We start from the raw sequence: 17,361 nt of genomic DNA, 5'->3' as shown, positions 1-17,361 counted from the left end.
GTGGTAGTAGTACAGTTATAGATGAGGGGTGTAGTAGTACAGGTTAAGATGAGGGGTGTAGTAGTAGTACAGGTATAGAGCAGGGGTGTAGTAGTACAGGTAAAGATGAGGGGTGTAGTAGTAGTACAGGTATAGAGGAGGGGTGTAGTAGCATAGGTAGAGATGAGGGGTGTAGTAGTACAGGAACAAATGAGGGGTATAGTAATAGTACAGGTATAGATGAGGAGTGTAGTAGTACAGGTATAGATGGGGGGTGTAGTAGTAGTATAGGTATAGAGGAGGGGTGTAGTACTAGTACAGTTATAGAGGAGGGGTGTACTAGTACAGGTATAGAGGAGGGGTGTACTAGTAGTACAGGTATAGAGGAGGGTTGTAGCAGTAGTACAGGTATAGAGGAGGGGTGTAATAGTAGTACAGGAATAGATGAGAGGGACTGGGGCAGCTGAGTGTGACTGAGGGGGGATGGGGCAGCTTAGGGTGACTGGGGGGGCTGAGGCAGCTAAGGGGGACTGAGTGGGACTGGGGTGACTGAGGGGCTATGAGGAAGACTAGGGGTGAATGAGGGGGTATGGGGCAGACTGGGGGTGACTGAGGGGGTATGGAGCAGACTGGGGGTGACTGAGGGGGTATGGAGCAGATTGGGGGTGACTGAGGGGATATGGAGCAGACTGGGGGTGACTGAGGGTGCATGGGGCAGACTGGGGGTGACTGAGGGGGCATGGGGCAGACTGGGAGTCACTGAGGGGGCATGGGGCAGACTGGGGGTCACTGAGGGGGTATGCGGGCCTAAGGCAGGCACGGTAAAGTGTAGGGTCTCGAGAGAGAGTTGCAGGACGGTGAGGTGCAGGGTCGGCAGTCAGGAGAGATGTGGCACCAGCGGTTCCAGCCTCTTCACAGAGCCGCGGCTGACCTGTCCCCGCCCCTTACACAGCAGAGTCGCGCTGAGCTGCGTCCCGCTCTCTTCCTGGCACACATGCAGGTCCCCGGTCTGTGGAGGAGGCGGCAGGGATTGCAGCAGAAGGAGATAGCGACGCTGCCCACTGTACAGCTTCAGGACCCACAGCGGCGTTATCTCCTTCTGCTGCAATCCCTGCCGCCTTCTCCACAGACCAGGGACCTGCACATGTGCCAGTAAGAAAGCGGGACACAGCTCAGCGCGGCTCTGCTGTGTAAGGGGCGGGGACAGGTCAGCCGCGGCTCTGTGAAGAGGCTGGAGCTGCCGGTGCCGCATCTCTCCTGACTGGCGGCCCTGCACCTCACCGTCCTGCAACACTCCCTGGACCCGACACTTTACCGCGCCGGCCGCCCCTCCACTGGTCTGCCCGCAATGATTCTTTGTGAAAATCGAATTTACGATTTTCACAAAAAATCTAATCGATTCTAACTGTCTGGGCGAATTAATCGAATTAATTCAATTAATCACCCAGCCCTATTGCAAAGTACAATTAGTGACACAAAAAATAAGGGCTCATGTGGGTTTCTAGGTGGAAAAATGCAAGTGCTATGGCCTTTTAAACACAAGAAGGAAAAAACGAAAACGCAAAAACGAAAATTGGCCCCGTCCTTGTGGGGTAAAAGTGTCACTGTCGTTTAAGCTATTTTTGCAGAAATCAATAGTATAGGCGATTTTAAGAAACTTTGTAATTGTTTATTAGCCGAAAAATGCATTTTTATCATTAAGGGTAGCTTCACACGTACCGGATCCGCAATGGATTTCACGCTGCGAGTTTGCAGTGAAATCCGCTGCGGATCCTTTAGTGTGAAGCTGAATAGGTCCCATACAAGCAGCAGATCTGCTGCCTGTATGGGACCAGGCCTCTTGAACCCCACCACCACCGGCCGCCCAGAGCATACTTTACCTGCTACTATAGGATCTGCAGCAGATTTCGCTGCAAAACTCGCAGCGTGAAATCCACTGCGGATCCGGTACGTGTGAAGCTACCCCAAAAAGAAGTTTGAAGCTCTCCCCCCGTCTTCATGGTTCTCTTATGGAGAGGGGTGGAGGGAGATTAGGCACCTAAACAGGACAACAAAGAAATAATTTACAGCTACATTGCCGGCTATCTCCTCGCACTGACCTTTCTGACCTCTGAATACGGCTTTCATGCAGCTTACGCTGTGTAATCCTTTGTTCTCTGCTGCCAACTAATCTCCCTCCTCCCCTCTCCATAGAACAGAACTCGACTGATGTAAAAAAGTCAAGATTTCCTGATAATGAGCAGTGGATGAGAGAGAGGAGGGAGGGGGGGCCTAGGAAAAGTCTTTTTGAATGCAGATAATGGCATATTTGCCTAATAAACCCAATTACAAAGTTTCTTAAAATCGTCTGGACTATTGATTTCTGCAAAAAAAATAAAACAACAGTGACAGGGGTTATAAAATACTTTTGGCCGGATTTCTCCTTTTAAAACAATTAAAAAGATGGCCAAAGGACAGCCACCATAACTACACATGTGCCCCCACAATACTTAGAGCAGCAAATAATAGACCAGGCGTAATAAAAAAAAATCACAAAGGATCTTGCTAGTATGAGAAGATAGACACACCAAGCATGGATATATAGTCAACAATACAGGAAAGATACCACAATAAATAACATATACAGGATATGAAAAAAAAAAAAAAAGTGCTCAATACTGTATACCATAGATTGCAATAGCAAGTCCACCCTAGTATACAATCACCTACATCCCACACATTCTGTTATGTCCCCATAACTTTATCAGGAGTTAGCATTGGTAGAAAGTGATGTAGTGCATATTTATACATAATCATAATGAGATAAGTAAGTATACATTACCAATTACGGTCGTCACCATCCTGTTCTCCCGGGCGCCATCTTCTGACGACGACGCCAGAGTCGGGGGGCGGTCCGGGTCTTCTTCCTCCTCGGCTTCTTCATAGAAACTGAATGAGAAAGAAAAGGCATGCGCACCAGCAGCCTTTTCATTGGCTGGAGCGCATCACATGGCTTCCAGCTTGCTCAGCCCTGATTGGCTGAGCTTGCTGGAAGCCATGTGATGCGCTCCAGCCAATGAAAAGGCTGCCGATGCGCAAGCGCACTGGCAGCCTTTTTCTCCCATGGACCTGGAAGTGAGAGACATCGCTGGACGGCGGCAAGAGGTGACTGAGGCGTGGACGGCGGGGGAATCGAGTGGCGATAGTCACTGGAGGGATGGTGAGTATGAAGTCTGTGTGTGTTTGGTTTTTTTTCTGGTCCCGTGGGAGTTGACCTTTAAAAGCAGCAAAACGGTGCAAAAGCTATAATAAGTTGATTTTACAAACATAAAAAGCTATGGGTGGGCTATTTATTAATGAAAAAAAGATTTTGGGGGGGGGGAATAGCCATTTAATTTCCCAGAATCACGTATAAAATCTAACTTTTATTAGATATGCATTAAAAGTAAAAAAATGTATTAAAACAAGTGTTCTACACATATGAAATCCGCACTTCACAACAGATCTAGAGTGTTGACCCTCTGATAGACTGGTATACTTAGTGATATATTAGCCCAAATGCATAAAGATGAAACCAGACTTCAGAAAAAATTGCAATAAACAAGTATCTCTGTCTCAATCCAGGTCTGGTTTCATCTTTATGCATTTTGGCTAATCTATCCCTAAGTATACCAGTCTATCAGAGGGTCAATACCCTAGATCTGTTGTGAAGTGCCGATTTCATGACTTGTTTTAATACATTTTTTACTTTTAATGCATATCTAATAAAAGTTAGATTTTATTCGTGATTCTGGGAAATTAAATATAATTTACACAAAATTGGACTGTGGTTATTGCACGCCCATATGAGGTGGTGCATCTGTGATTTCGAATAACCATTTAATGCTAAGTCAAAGGTATAGCTGCAATGTAAGTACAAATTCTTATTTAGATATCACAACACATACAGAGCCTGTCAGTACTGACACATATATGGCGCACCGAAAGCAGGCAGGGCTGCAGGAACTAACAGGTAATAGAAACATGACCATGTTAGAGATGAGCTAACCTCGAGCATGCTCGAGTCTATTCGAACCTGAACTTTCGGCATTTGATTAGCGGGGGCTGCTGAAGTTGGATAAAGCCCTAAGGCTATGTGGAAAACATGGATATAGTCATTGGCTGTATCCATGTTTTCCAGACAACCTTAGAGCTTTATCCAAGTTCAGCAGCCACCGCTAATCAAATGCCGATCGTTCGGGTTTGGATGGACTCGAACCTGAACCCGGTTCGCTCATCTCTAGACCATATACATATTCACTTTTATCACTATTCTGTTGGTGCATCCCTTTGATTGTTTATATTTTTATATTACATTTTTTTCACTTTGCTATTTTCTTTACATTTCCTTATGACCATTTTTTAGCCCATTAACACCACTTCACTTGTGTTTTCTCATTGGGTATGTATTAGTGTATTTTTTATATTTTGGCCCTAATGTAACTATTATACACAGTGTATGGACCGCTTTGGATGTACTGTGCAATATTCTCCCGATGATGCCATCACATGCACAGATATTCTAAGCCACGCCCGTAGGGCACGGAGCTGTAAGTTTAAAAGTTGTTTTTTAGGACAATAACTGCATCATCTGCCAAACAGACCACCGGACAGATCTTGGATTAAAAGAAGCTATCTGAAGGTACAAGTGGTTTGGGGGGGAGGGGCGGTGTCAGATTGTGGGTACAGAGTAGTTTTAATAAGACATTTTGAGCCATCAACGAGGTAGATAATAATCCATGTGGGCCTTACAAATGAAGCAGCAAAGGATTTCTTGTTTGTTCCAGTGCCACTTCTTATTGGTTAACTTATCACGTAAGTTCGGTGCTCTTCTAGCAACCAGCAAAGGTTGGGGCGTCACACATTAAGAAATCCTGGGATCCGAACGCAGGATACTCCAATGTCTCTCCAGGATTTGTTGGACTTCCTTCCATTGGTTATTGAATTGTGAGATGAATCGTAAACTCTTATCGGGGTCTATTTGTCATAATACAACCTCTATATCCTGGTTACATGCTCGTTGATATGCCTCACAGACGAATTTGCGAAGATAACCACGTGCCCTAAATTGTGACGTCAGATCTCAACTTGTTCTCGAAAGTCACTATTTGTCGTACAGTTTCTCTTGACTTGGTAAAATTGTCCTGTGGGTATAATCAGGGTGATTGTAGGTTGAAAACTGGTTAAGTGCAGAAAAATATTCGTTGCTTTACTTCAATAAAATAAATTAGCCGGTAGTCTGCCATCTTTGATTTCAAGCTGAAGATCCAGAAAATCCACTGCGGAGGAAGAAACATGGGAGGTAAGTTTCACATTGAAATTGTTACAACTTAAACTCGAGATAAACCCAACCCAGACCTGTTCCTCCCCATCCCAAAAAAAGACAATGGGGGACATTTATTAAGTCCGGCGTTTTTTACGCCGGACTTAAAAATGTCCCCGCATCTCCAGCGCTACGGGGATTTATGTAGAGGCGGACTGCCTTTACATAAATCCCGTGCGCTCGGCCGAAAACCTACGCCAGCTGAGGACTGGAGTAGGTTTTCGGCGTATCTTTTGGCGTAACGGATGGTGAATCGCCCTCCGTTCCACCCCCCTCACACACCCTCTCCGCCCCCCGGCGTACTAGGCGGAAAGTGCCGATTTGCAAATATTTTATTCGCAAATCGGCCATTTGCGAATAAAATAATACGCAAATCGGCACTTTCCGACGAAAATCATCCGTACGCCGGATGATACATGTCCCCCAATGTCTATAAAACTGAACCAATGGGTAACTAAGCAAAAATAGGGCGAAGGGTACATGTGTGCCTAGTCCCACCATCCCATAAAGAGGTTGGCGTAAAAGGGGGCACAACGTGCACCCAACGCCATCCCAGATACCTGGCGGTAGAACTTCTTATCGAACGTTAAGTAACTGTGCCTTAATATAAAACTCAGGGCCTCCACAATGAAAGAATACAGTTTATGATTAGAACCCACCTGCCAATTTAAGAAGTATGTTATTGCCGCAAGTCCATCTTGATGGTTAATATTTGTAACTCCACATCACATCACCATTAGTGTACCACTCTTCCAGACCACGCCTTCAAGGCACTGGAACAGGTGCATTGAGTCCCTAAGGTAAGAAGGGAGACTGGTCACCAGTGGTTGCAAAAAATTATCCACAAAAATACAAGCCTTCTAACACAAACCCCCAATTCCGGCTACGATTGGCCTGCCCAGAGGGTTGTTCAGATCTTTATGAACCTGTATTGATTTGACGCTGGCAGTCTGGCTAGAGTGATGGATAGTGATGGTAGTGTTCTATGACGCAATCTTCGGTCATGTGAGTACATCACTTATACTGTACTATTCTCCTGATGATGCCATCGCAAGCACCCTCAGTTTTGGAAACTGCCTGATGCTGTGACCCCACGGATAGGACAGACTACTTGGCCTTGGCATTTATGTTGAAATAACTCATTCACTCCTCTATGTGGACGCTTCCTTCACAATCCTTCTTGAACTTGCTGCCTTTTTTCCTTAATTTTTGGAATTACATGAAATTTTGTTGATGTTTTTTTGTAAAGATATTTTATCTTTGTAACTTGCCACATAATTTATGTTTCCATATTTGGCCTAGACTAACGAATATATATATATATATATATATATATATATATATATATATATATACTTACATTGTTTATGTATTTGGTCATGTTTCTATTACCTGTTAGTTCCTGCAGCCCTGCCTGCTTTCGGTGCGCCATATATGTGTCAGTACTGACAGGCTCCGTAAGTGTTGTGATATCTAAATAAGATAATTTGGGTAGTTCATGTGTTGCCCTTTGGTATGTATATTTCTACACTTCCCTGTATATATGGTGATTGGATCCAATGGAATGTCTTATATACTTTTCCTTTGGATTGTATTTCTATGTTCTAATTGTTACGTACAATTTATCACACTTTATTATCTAATATTTTATACAAACTTTTTCTGTTATTTTTTCCTGATACATACTTATTCACCTGTATGGTGGGTTGATTTGGTTTATATTTTGTAATATTTTTAATGTTTTATATTTTATGTATATGCTTGGTTACATAGTTAATACGGTTGAAAAAAGACACATGTCCATCAAGTTCAACCAAGGAGGGGATGGATACAGGGAAGGGGGAGGGGTGATAGGTTGTATACATATGCATTTATATTATTTTGCTCTAAGAACTTGTCTAGGCCGGTTTTGAAGCCCTCTACTGTTTTTGCTGTGACCAGATCCTGTGGTAGACTGTTCCACAGATTCACAGTTCTCATAGTAAAGAAGGCTTGTCGCCTCCGGAGATTGAACCTTTTTTTCTCCAGGCGGAGGCAGTGCCCTCTTGTCCTTTGAGGGGGTTTTACCTGGAACATCTTTTCCCCATATTTCTTGTAGGGGCCATTTATATATTTAAATAAGTTAATCATATCTCCCCTTAAACGTCTCTTCTCCAGACTAAACAAATGTAATTCTTTTAATCTCTCCTCATAACTAAGATGCTCTATTCCCCTTATTAGTTTAGTTGCCCATCTTTGTACCCCCTCCAGCTCTAGAACATCTTTTTTATGAATCGGGTTCCAAAACTGGACGGCATACTCCAGATGAGGCCGCACCAAAGCTTTATAAAGTGGTAATATTATATCCCTGTCCCGTGAGTCCATGCCTGTTTTAATGCATGACAATATCCTGCTGGCTTTAGAAGCAGCTGACTGACATAGTGTGCTGTTCTGTAGTCTATTATCTACAAGTACACCCAGATCCTTCTTCATCAGCGACTCTCCCAGAGTAACTCCCCCCAGGACATATGATGCATGCGGGTTATTAGTACCCAGGTGCATAACTTTACATTTATCCACATTGAACCTCATTTGTCAAGTGGACGCCCAAACACTCAGTGTGTCTAAGTCATCCTGTAACATCTGCACATCTTCCATAGACTGTACTGTACTACAAAGCTTGGTGTCATCTGCAAAGATAGAAACATTGCTGTTAATTCCATTCTCAATATCATTAATAAACAAGTTAAACAGAAGAGGGCCCAGTACTGACCCTTGGGGTACACCACTTATTACCTGGGACCATTTGGAGTAGGAATCATTGACCACCACTCTCTGGGTACGATTTTTAAGCCAGTTTTCAATCCAGTTACACATTAAATTTTCCAAACCGATAAGACTTTAACTTACCCATCAGACGTCCATGAGGAACTGTGTCAAACGCTTTTGCAAAATCCAGGTACACGATATCCACAGTCGCGCCGCCATCCAGGCTTCTACTTACCTCTTCATAGAAACATATTAGGTTGGTTTGACAGCTTCTGTCCTTAGTAAAACCATGCTGGTTATCACTTATAATACTATTAGCCACTACATATTCCTAGATGTAGTCACTTATAAGCCCCTAAAATAGTTTCCCCGCAATGGACGTTAAGCTTACAGGTCTATAGTTACCTGGGGAAGTTCGAGAGCCCTTTCTGAAGATCGGCACTACATTTGCCTTACGCCAGTCCCTCGGCACAATACCAGTAAGCAAAGAATCACTGAATATTTCATACAAGGGTAGAGAAATTACAGAACTGAGTTCCCTTAGAACTCTGGGGTGTAATCCATCAGGCCCTGGAGCTTTGGTTACATTGAGTTTATTCAATTTATCTTGGACCATATCTATAGTAAACCAGTTCAGTACATTACATGTGTTAACAGCACTGGCCCTTCCCACCTCAGTACTGGCCCCACCCACAACAGCTCCATCCTCTTCTTTTGTATATACAGAACTGAAGAAGCCATTAAGTAACTCAGCTTTCTCCTGATCCCCAGTTATTAATTCCCCGTCGCCATTATTTAGGGGTCCTACATGCTCTGACCTTGTTTTTTTTTTTTTTTTTTTTGCATTAACATATTTGAAGAATTTTTGGGGGTTTCTTTTGCTATCTATGGCTACCTGCCTTTCATTGTAAATTTTTGCTGCTTTTATTACATTTTTACAGGTTTTGTTGACTTCTTTGTAATGTTTAAAAGCTAAAGCTGACCCCTCTGACTTGTAGTTTTTGAATGTCCCTTTTTTCTCATTTATAGCCCTTCTAAACTTCGGTTGTAAGCCATGTGGGATTTGATTTTAACCGTTTATATTTGTTACCCATAGGAATATATTTGGTTATTTGCATGGTTACATATCAAATGGGGCGTGTCTAAGTGAACTTTCTAATTTCTACATCTGGTACAAGAAGTACTGGCACTTATTGCAACTCTATATACTGCGCATGCGCAGCACGATATGGCTAGATATCACTAGTGGAATCGAATACATGTATTGTGCCAATCGTGCAGGTAATTTTTATGGTCTCATTGGAAAATATTTATTGTGATTTTTTTAAAATTTATCATTACTAGTTAGCCTGGCATATCATATTTGGTCTAATGTGATGTGCATGTGCCATACTAAGCACCTGCATTTAGTATTGAGCATTTGATACACCCTAGTCATGTGACGTGAACTTTGGTTATGTGACTGCACTAGGGGCTGTATTTTGATACACTCTAAGGCTGGGTTCACACTATGTATATTTGAGGCTGTATTTGTGAGGCTGTATAGCAACCAAAACCAGGAGTGGATTGAAAACACAGAAAGGCTCTGTTCACATAATGTTGTAATTGAGTGGATGGCCGCCATTTAATGGCAAATATTTGCTGTTATTTTAAAACAACGGCTGTGGTATTGAAATAATGGCCGTTATTTACTGTTATATGGCGGCCATCCACTCAATTTCAACATTGTGTGAACAGATCCTTTCTGTGTTTTCAATCCACTCCTGGTTTTGGTTGCTATGAGGACCTGACATGAGGACCAAATACTGCCTGAAATATACATAGTGTGAACCCAGCCTAATTATGTGACACGGATTGGGGTCATGTGATTATAATTATGCTTTGACACAGTGTGCATGCATGTATTGATTCGGCGCTGGCAGCCTGCCTAGAATGATGGATAGATCTCTATTCTATGTCGCAATATGCGGTATTGTGATCGCCATGTGACATCACTTATATTGTACTATTGGCGCAATTTATTACTCTACTTAAATAGCAGCTACCTTTGACTTAATAATAAGTTTATGTGCTATACTTACCTATATTTATGAATATTTGCTGGTTATGATTTGAGTTGATCATGGGACCAGGGCCAGTGTTACCTCACTTCCAGTTTTGTGTGATTCAGCGCAGCGTGCGTTCCAGTGGCCATCGGGGCTCACAACAGGTATTCATCATCTCATTATAATTATGTATAAATATGCACTACATCACTTTCTACCAATTCTAACTCCTGATGAAGTTATGGGGTCATAACCGAACGCGTGTGATGTAGGCGATTGTATACCAGGGTGGACTTGCTATTGCAATCTATGGTTTACAGCATTGAGCACTTAGCAATTTTTTTTTAATATATATGTTATTGATTGTGGTATCTTTCCTGTATTGTTGACTGTATATCCATGCTTGGTGTATTTATCGTCTCATACTAGCAAGATCCTTTGTAATGAGTGATTTCTTTTATTTACACTTTCAGTGTGCTTATAAACTGTAGTGTTATCACCAATAGTACTGCCTTTAACATGCTTATAAAATGTAGTGTTATCACCAATACTACTAGTATTGGTTTCAGTGTGCTTATAAACGGTAGTGTTATCATCGCAAATATTGGATCAGATTCACAATTATTCATGAACTGGAAGCAAACGAATCTCACTAAAAAAAGCCAAACTATAGTTGCTACAACAGTTTTACTATTGCAGAGTAATGTTTCATTCAACAGCTGTTGTTGTGACAGTGTCAAAAATTCCAAAAATGTCAAATTTTAAAAAATGTCAATCAGCCAGTCAGTAATTTAATTTTCGCCCCTGGACAACAGTGGACTTTGGTGGATCAGCGGCACAAAATGTATAAACTTACTAATTAACCATTTAACACGTTCCAATCCCCCTTCAAGTACCCTTTCACCTTCCCTGTGTGGCACCTTTGTAACAAGGGGTCATGGTAGTGGCGATCCTTGAACGAAGTCAGGATTATACAGCCTTGTTTGGAAGCAGTAGGTCCCTCACTTCTACCTCTCCCTCCTACATCTGGACCATGGGGAAAAAAACACTGCCACTGCTGAAACAACAGTCCCTGTCTGAAGCCATCACTAGTAGACAGCACTACTCCAACGACCAGCCTACAGCAATGATAATAAATGGACAACTGGTTAACTTGATTGCCCTTTATTTCTTTTATTACATTTTAAAAGATAAAAATAGAAAATACAAAAATACACAATTTCTTAACTGAACAAAATGATAAAAAATTAACAAAACATTAACCACACCAAAAGATAAAGGTAAAACTGGCCCATCCCTACACTCATTCCTCCTCACTAACAACTTATATAATCTATACCTACAATATCCACCAAAAAGTTAAATATTACTAATTATAACATATTAATGAACTATATACACCACTATAAACAACACACTACTATAAATGCCTACCTGGCTAAGTTTATTGCCCTGCAGTCTCTTTCGTTCCAGCTAGTGGAGTCAAAGCCATTTAGGGACCTGATAGTTTGTACACAACTGCGAAATTGAAAGTGCTAAGTCGCCATTTCTTTGTGAAGGCTATTACATCTCTCCACACATACCTGTAAAAGAAGGTTGGCGACTCTTTGCACCTCTCTGTCTTGCATTGGGTGCACCTAAGTGCTAACCCCAACAGTTCCAGCTACGCCCAAGGGCAGTGTATGTCTGTGACTGCACACTGGATAAAGGCCCTATTCCACCAACAGATCTGATGACAGATTATCTGCCAAAGATTTGAAGCCAAACCCAGGAACAGACTATAAACAGAGATCAGGTCATAAAGGAAAGACTGGATTTCTCCTCTTTTCAAATCCACTCCTTTTGGCTGTAAATCTTTGGCAGATAATCTGTCGTCAGATCTGTTGGTGGAATAGGGCCTTTACAGTCCATCCGGGAGAGCTGCAGAAGCAACAATAAATGGAGGTTACTTCGCTATCGCCTCCTAGACTTCAGTGTGGATACTATCCAGAGATCTCATCATCTGCCTCCACCTCCTCTGGTCATCACGCCAAAACACACCCTGTCCCTGTTGTGTACTGACGCTGCCAAACCCAGCGCTGTCAGCCGATCCTACCCAGGACTAAACGATCTCCTGAAGATGGTGAGGAAGCTTTTTACCTACTTCAGCCACTCATACATGGCATGTAACACACTCTGCCAGATCCAACGCTGTCATGGACTGCAACAACATCGGCTGATATGCCAATTCAGTGGAACTCATCCCTCCACGTTTGATCGGCTATACCAACAGAGATTGCCGGATTCACACCGAATTACTGTTTCCAGGTCACCCATTGGCAGTTGATGCATGATGTTTGCCAATTTGTGGTTTGAGGTACCATATTGCCACATGGCAGAGAACTGCCCCTCCGCGAGTAGGTGCTTTGGGGAACACTTGAGGGACCACTTGATATGGCCCACCTTCTCCCTCTGGCCACACCACTGCCTCTTGCCGCTGCCTATCCCTCCCCCCTCTGAAATGTTGGGTCCGCTGTCTCACAGCTCTTAGACAGGGTAGGATGAACACTTGGATGATCAGTGGACACAATCCCCTCCAATCTCCCTTGAACCATAATTTCAGAGTGTGAGGTTGCAAACTGACTGGCCACGTTGCTTACCATCCACTTCAACACCTGCTAGTGCTGCTCTAGATTCAGTGGTGGTGTACTGCATGCCCCTGGTAACCGGAAGTGGTGGCCAGATGTGGATATAACTGAGTGACTATTAATAGCTATATACTAGTATACTATTCTGTAAAAAATCATATTGGGCAGGGGTGTGGTGGAAATTAAATAGAGAATCCTCACCGCTTCCAGTGCCTGCACTGCATCATGTAGATTCTGGACCCAAACTGCTGTCAGCTTCTCCCCAGTGTTAGGTTTATCGCAACCAGGGTTCCAAATTACAGACTGGTGAATTTAGCCCACTCAGCCAATCGTTGACTGCATTGGTGTCCCGCCTGGAGTCACTGACTGACTAAGCAGGCCATCCCTCAACTGGGTCGTGGCATAGCCGGCAGGGTCCAGAATTAGGACGCAGCTTTGCACAGGAAACAGGACTAGAACTTTTTTGTTCCCCCCCCCCCCCCCCCCCCCCCACAATGATTTTTTACTTTTTACTTCCCAGACGGACTTATCCTTTAGGCTATGTTTACACTACGTAAAAGTACGGCCGTTGTATCCAATGGCCACAACGGCCGTACTTTTGGCACTGTCGAACAATGCCTTACTTTCAATGGGATCCCGGCCAGAGCATATACACATCGTATACGCTCCGGCCGGGATCCCGTACAGGGCCGGAAATAACTGACATGTTAGCATTTTGCTGACGGAACGCGTGGGTTAGGGTCAGCACCGGAGTCACTCTCATCTCCTCTCAGTTCTTCATCTTGGTTTGTTCATCATTGCATTTATTTTATTATTTGTACACACTATTTTATGTATTGTGTTGTTTCATTTTTATTTTTGCATGATGTACCCTATACTTTATGTATATATGCAGGGCCGTTTTAATACATTGGTGGGCCCAGTGCACAGCCCTCAAGAGTGGGCCCCCCCCCCTTCCCTTTCGTCACATTGTATAATGTACTGAATTTGCCCCAACACTGTATCAAGAGCCCCAATACATACAGTAGTTACCTTATAACACTATTTCCACCATACAGTGATTACATATTACATAAAAACTGCACTAAACAAAACAGAAAGATATCACCAATGATACCATTACATAATACCGCCACATCATGACCCCTAACACTACAACCCTATAACAGAGTGCAGTTACATCCAGTGACTCACCAGGGGCGTCTTCTCCGATCAGAGTCTGTCACCTTTTCTTTTTCTCTCCATCCAGCCTGGGCCACCTTGAAGTCTTCTCCTGGCTGTGAATCTTCTCTCCAGAATCTGCCAGACAAATATTTTAGGCTCCTACACATACAAAAGTTAGCTCCCTTGTACTCCTATACAGTAGTTACACCCCTCTGTACCCCTACATAGTTACACCCCTCTGTGCCTCGATAGTTTTAAGGTGTCCCTGTAGTATATAGACCCTCATGTGCTCCCCCATTAGTATATAGCCCCCCTGTGCACTCTCCCCAGTAGTATATAGCCCCCCTGTGCTCTCCCACAATAGTATATAGCCCCCCTGTGCTCTCCCACAATAGTATATAGCCCCCCTATGCTCTCCCACAATAGTATATAGCCCCCCCTGTGCTCTCCCACAATAGTATATAGCCCCCCTGTGCTCTCCCACAATAGTATATAGCCCCCCTGTGCTCTCCCACAATAGTATATAGCCCCCCTGTGCTCTCCCACAATAGTATATAGCCCCCCTGTGCTCTCCCCCCAATAGTATATAGCCCCCCTGTGCTCTCCTCCATAGTATATAGCTCCCCTGTGCTCTCCACAATAGTATATAGCCCCCCTGTGCTCTCCCCCATAGTATATAGCTCCCCTGTGCTCCCCCATAGTATATAGCCCCCTGTGCTCCCCAGTAGTATATAGCCCCCCTGTGCTCTCCCCCATAGTATATAGCTCCCCTGTGACCCCCATAGTATATAGCCCCCTGTGCTCCCCAGTAGTATATAGCTCCCCTGTGCTCCCCCGTAATATATAGCCCCCTGTGCTCCCCCTCCCATATAACATTGAAAAAAACAAACACTCACCTAGGTCCACGCGTTCCTCTTCTCTTCCCTCTTGTGGCCGCACTTCCTGCGGTCACAAGAGGCTGCACTCCCCTTACCCTCGCGCCGACGCTCCAGTGGGAGAGAGTGCGGCCTCTTGTGACCGCAGGAAGTGCGGCTACAAGAGTGACTGACAGGGAGGGAGCCAATGGCTCTCTCTCTGTCAGTATCGCTGCTGCTGAAGCGCCGCAGCAGCAGCAGCGGTGGACGGGGGGGCCCTGCAGGGGGCGCCATGGAGGGGTAAGTAGATTACCCATCCATGGCGCTCCCCCTGACAGGCTGGTGGCCGGAGCCCTGTTCAACCGGACTGGTCGCACATAGCAACGGCCGGCCTGCTCTGGGGGGCCCCTTTAACCAGTGGGCCCGATGCATGTGCACCATGTGCCCTCTGGTTAAAGCGGCCCTGTATATATGTGAGGGATGCTAGATTCTCAGGCATGCTATATTTATTCATGTGGAGGATCCCGGTTGGTGGGGTGACTTATTGTATTCTCCCCCCTTAGAGTTAGGTTTTATTGCTGTATACAGCCTTTCTTTTTTTCTGTGTGTCTTCTTAAATTTTGTAAAATAAAATCTTTTTTTTGTATATTTTTGGGTGTGCAGAGATTCTTTATCCTCAGACCTTTCTTTGTTTCTTGCTTAAAGTGACTGTACCACCTGGCCCAGGCAGAAGCACTGGAGGCGGGCCGACCCACCCTTAGTGGGAAGAAACTCCAGCCGTGATTCCATTAGAATCAATGGAGCCCTATCATTAGAGGGGCTGGGGTTTCTTCCCACTAAGGGTGGGTCGGCCTGCCTCCAGTGCTTCGACCTGGGCCTGGTGGTACAGTCACCTTAAAGGGGTAGTGCGGCGCTCAGAAATTATTCACAGAATAGCACACATTACAAAGTTATACAACTTTGTAATGTATGTTATGTCTGTGAATCGCCCCGTTCCCCGTGTCCCCCCCCCCCCACCTGTGTACCCGGAAGTGTGGTGCATTATACATTACCTGATCCGTGTCGAGGGCCGTCCGCCAACTTGTGCCAAACGTCATCTTCGGACGGACAGCCGAGTCGCTGCCGCCCGTCCCCCCTCCGCCGCGTCACAACTGTGCTCAGCCGCGATTGGCTGAGCAGTTATGCTCAGCCAATCGCGGCTGATGACGCGGCCACGTCATCAGCTGCTCAGACGCGATTGGCTGAGCATAACTGTGCTCAGCCAATCGCAGCTGAGCATCGGATGACGCTGCAGAGGGCGGACGGCATTCAGAATAGTCGGAGCTGTTCGCCGTCCACCCGAAGAAGACGTCGCTGAATGAAGATAGAAGACTGGTGTCGGCACATGACAGGTATGTATAGCGCACCACACTTCCGGGTACACGGGTGGGGGTGGTGGGACACGGGGAAGGGGGCTATTCACAGACATAACATACATTACAGAGTTGTATAACTTTGTAATGTGTGTTATTCTGTGAATAATTTCTGAGCACCGCACTACCCCTTTAATATCTAATCTATGAGGCATAACCATCTTCTTTACAATAAGAATTATAGTTGGAAAAATGAAGTTTTTCATAAAAATTAACTATGGGTCATATGTATCATTCCTTTTGTGCTATTATTCTGATGCATTTTATTTTTGCTGAGTATAACATTTTGCACATTTATGAAGCAGTTTGCTCCATTTTTGGATTTTTCCACTTTAGGGGGGGATGTTAGAGGAATGGTTTACATGAGCTACTTTTTTAGCCATTTATGGGAGGAGCTTTATCAAACTGGTATAAAGTAGAATTAGCTCAGTTGCCCCTAGCAGCCAGTTTCTACCTTTCATTTTACAGGGAGTCTGCGAGGCATGAAAAGTGGAATGTGATTGGTTGCTAGGGGCAACTGAGCCAGCTCTATTTTACACCCCTTTTATAAATCTTACCCAATGTGCGCATTTTTTTAATGCAGTGTTACACCTGTTTTTTGGCCCAAAAAACTAAAAGTACAAAACTTAAGTAATATTTATCAAGGCCCATGCTTCTAATTCTAAATTTTTCAGCATGGAGGAAAGACTATGCGCAACGCATAAAAATTGCACTAGCAAAAATATTCTTGCGCAAATGTTAAATAGGCCCCTACTAGTAATAGACCACCGGTAACCAGAGCAGACTGAGACTTCCATCAACCATACACAGCGACCATTGTCTATAATAGGAGCCCTATAGAGGGCTGCTTCTCTGTAAATGACAGGGGGACTTCTCAGAGACTTGACTGCAGATGGCTGCACTGGGAGGAGAGTGATAACCTACCACTATCTTACACAATAACTGGAAAGTATTGTAGGCCACATCCCTATATGTATACAAGTCGCGTTTCTACCCATTAAATATGTAGATAAAACCTCATGCCGCCTCAACCAAGCCGTGAGGTAAAGCAGGCGCCATTCTCCCGCGCACTCTCCTCAACAGCTCTTTCTATCTCGCAGGCCGGAAGTATCGGTGCGCGCGCGGCGCGGGGACGAGTAATGCGGGCAGCCAATCCTGAGCGAGTTCTCCTTCGCTTAGCCAATGGCGGCG

At 44.4% G+C, this 17,361-nt stretch overlaps 1 long non-coding RNA gene across 1 annotated transcript; it reads right to left on the bottom strand.

The window, feature by feature from the left end:
• Positions 1-4,227: 4,227 nt before the first annotated feature.
• LOC138797561 (uncharacterized) lies at positions 4,228-17,264 on the bottom strand. The gene is made up of 3 exons (XR_011363950.1): positions 17,187-17,264; positions 5,980-6,115; positions 4,228-5,276 (listed from the first exon to the last, which is right to left on the bottom strand). It is a non-coding gene; the product is annotated as an uncharacterized lncRNA (long non-coding RNA).
• Between the last annotated feature and the right edge of the window lie 97 nt (positions 17,265-17,361).

This window comes from Dendropsophus ebraccatus, chromosome 7, assembly GCF_027789765.1.
Source record: "Dendropsophus ebraccatus isolate aDenEbr1 chromosome 7, aDenEbr1.pat, whole genome shotgun sequence".
Lineage (NCBI taxonomy): Eukaryota > Metazoa > Chordata > Amphibia > Anura > Hylidae > Dendropsophus > Dendropsophus ebraccatus.
This window is presented reverse-complemented; position numbering and strand designations above follow the sequence as displayed.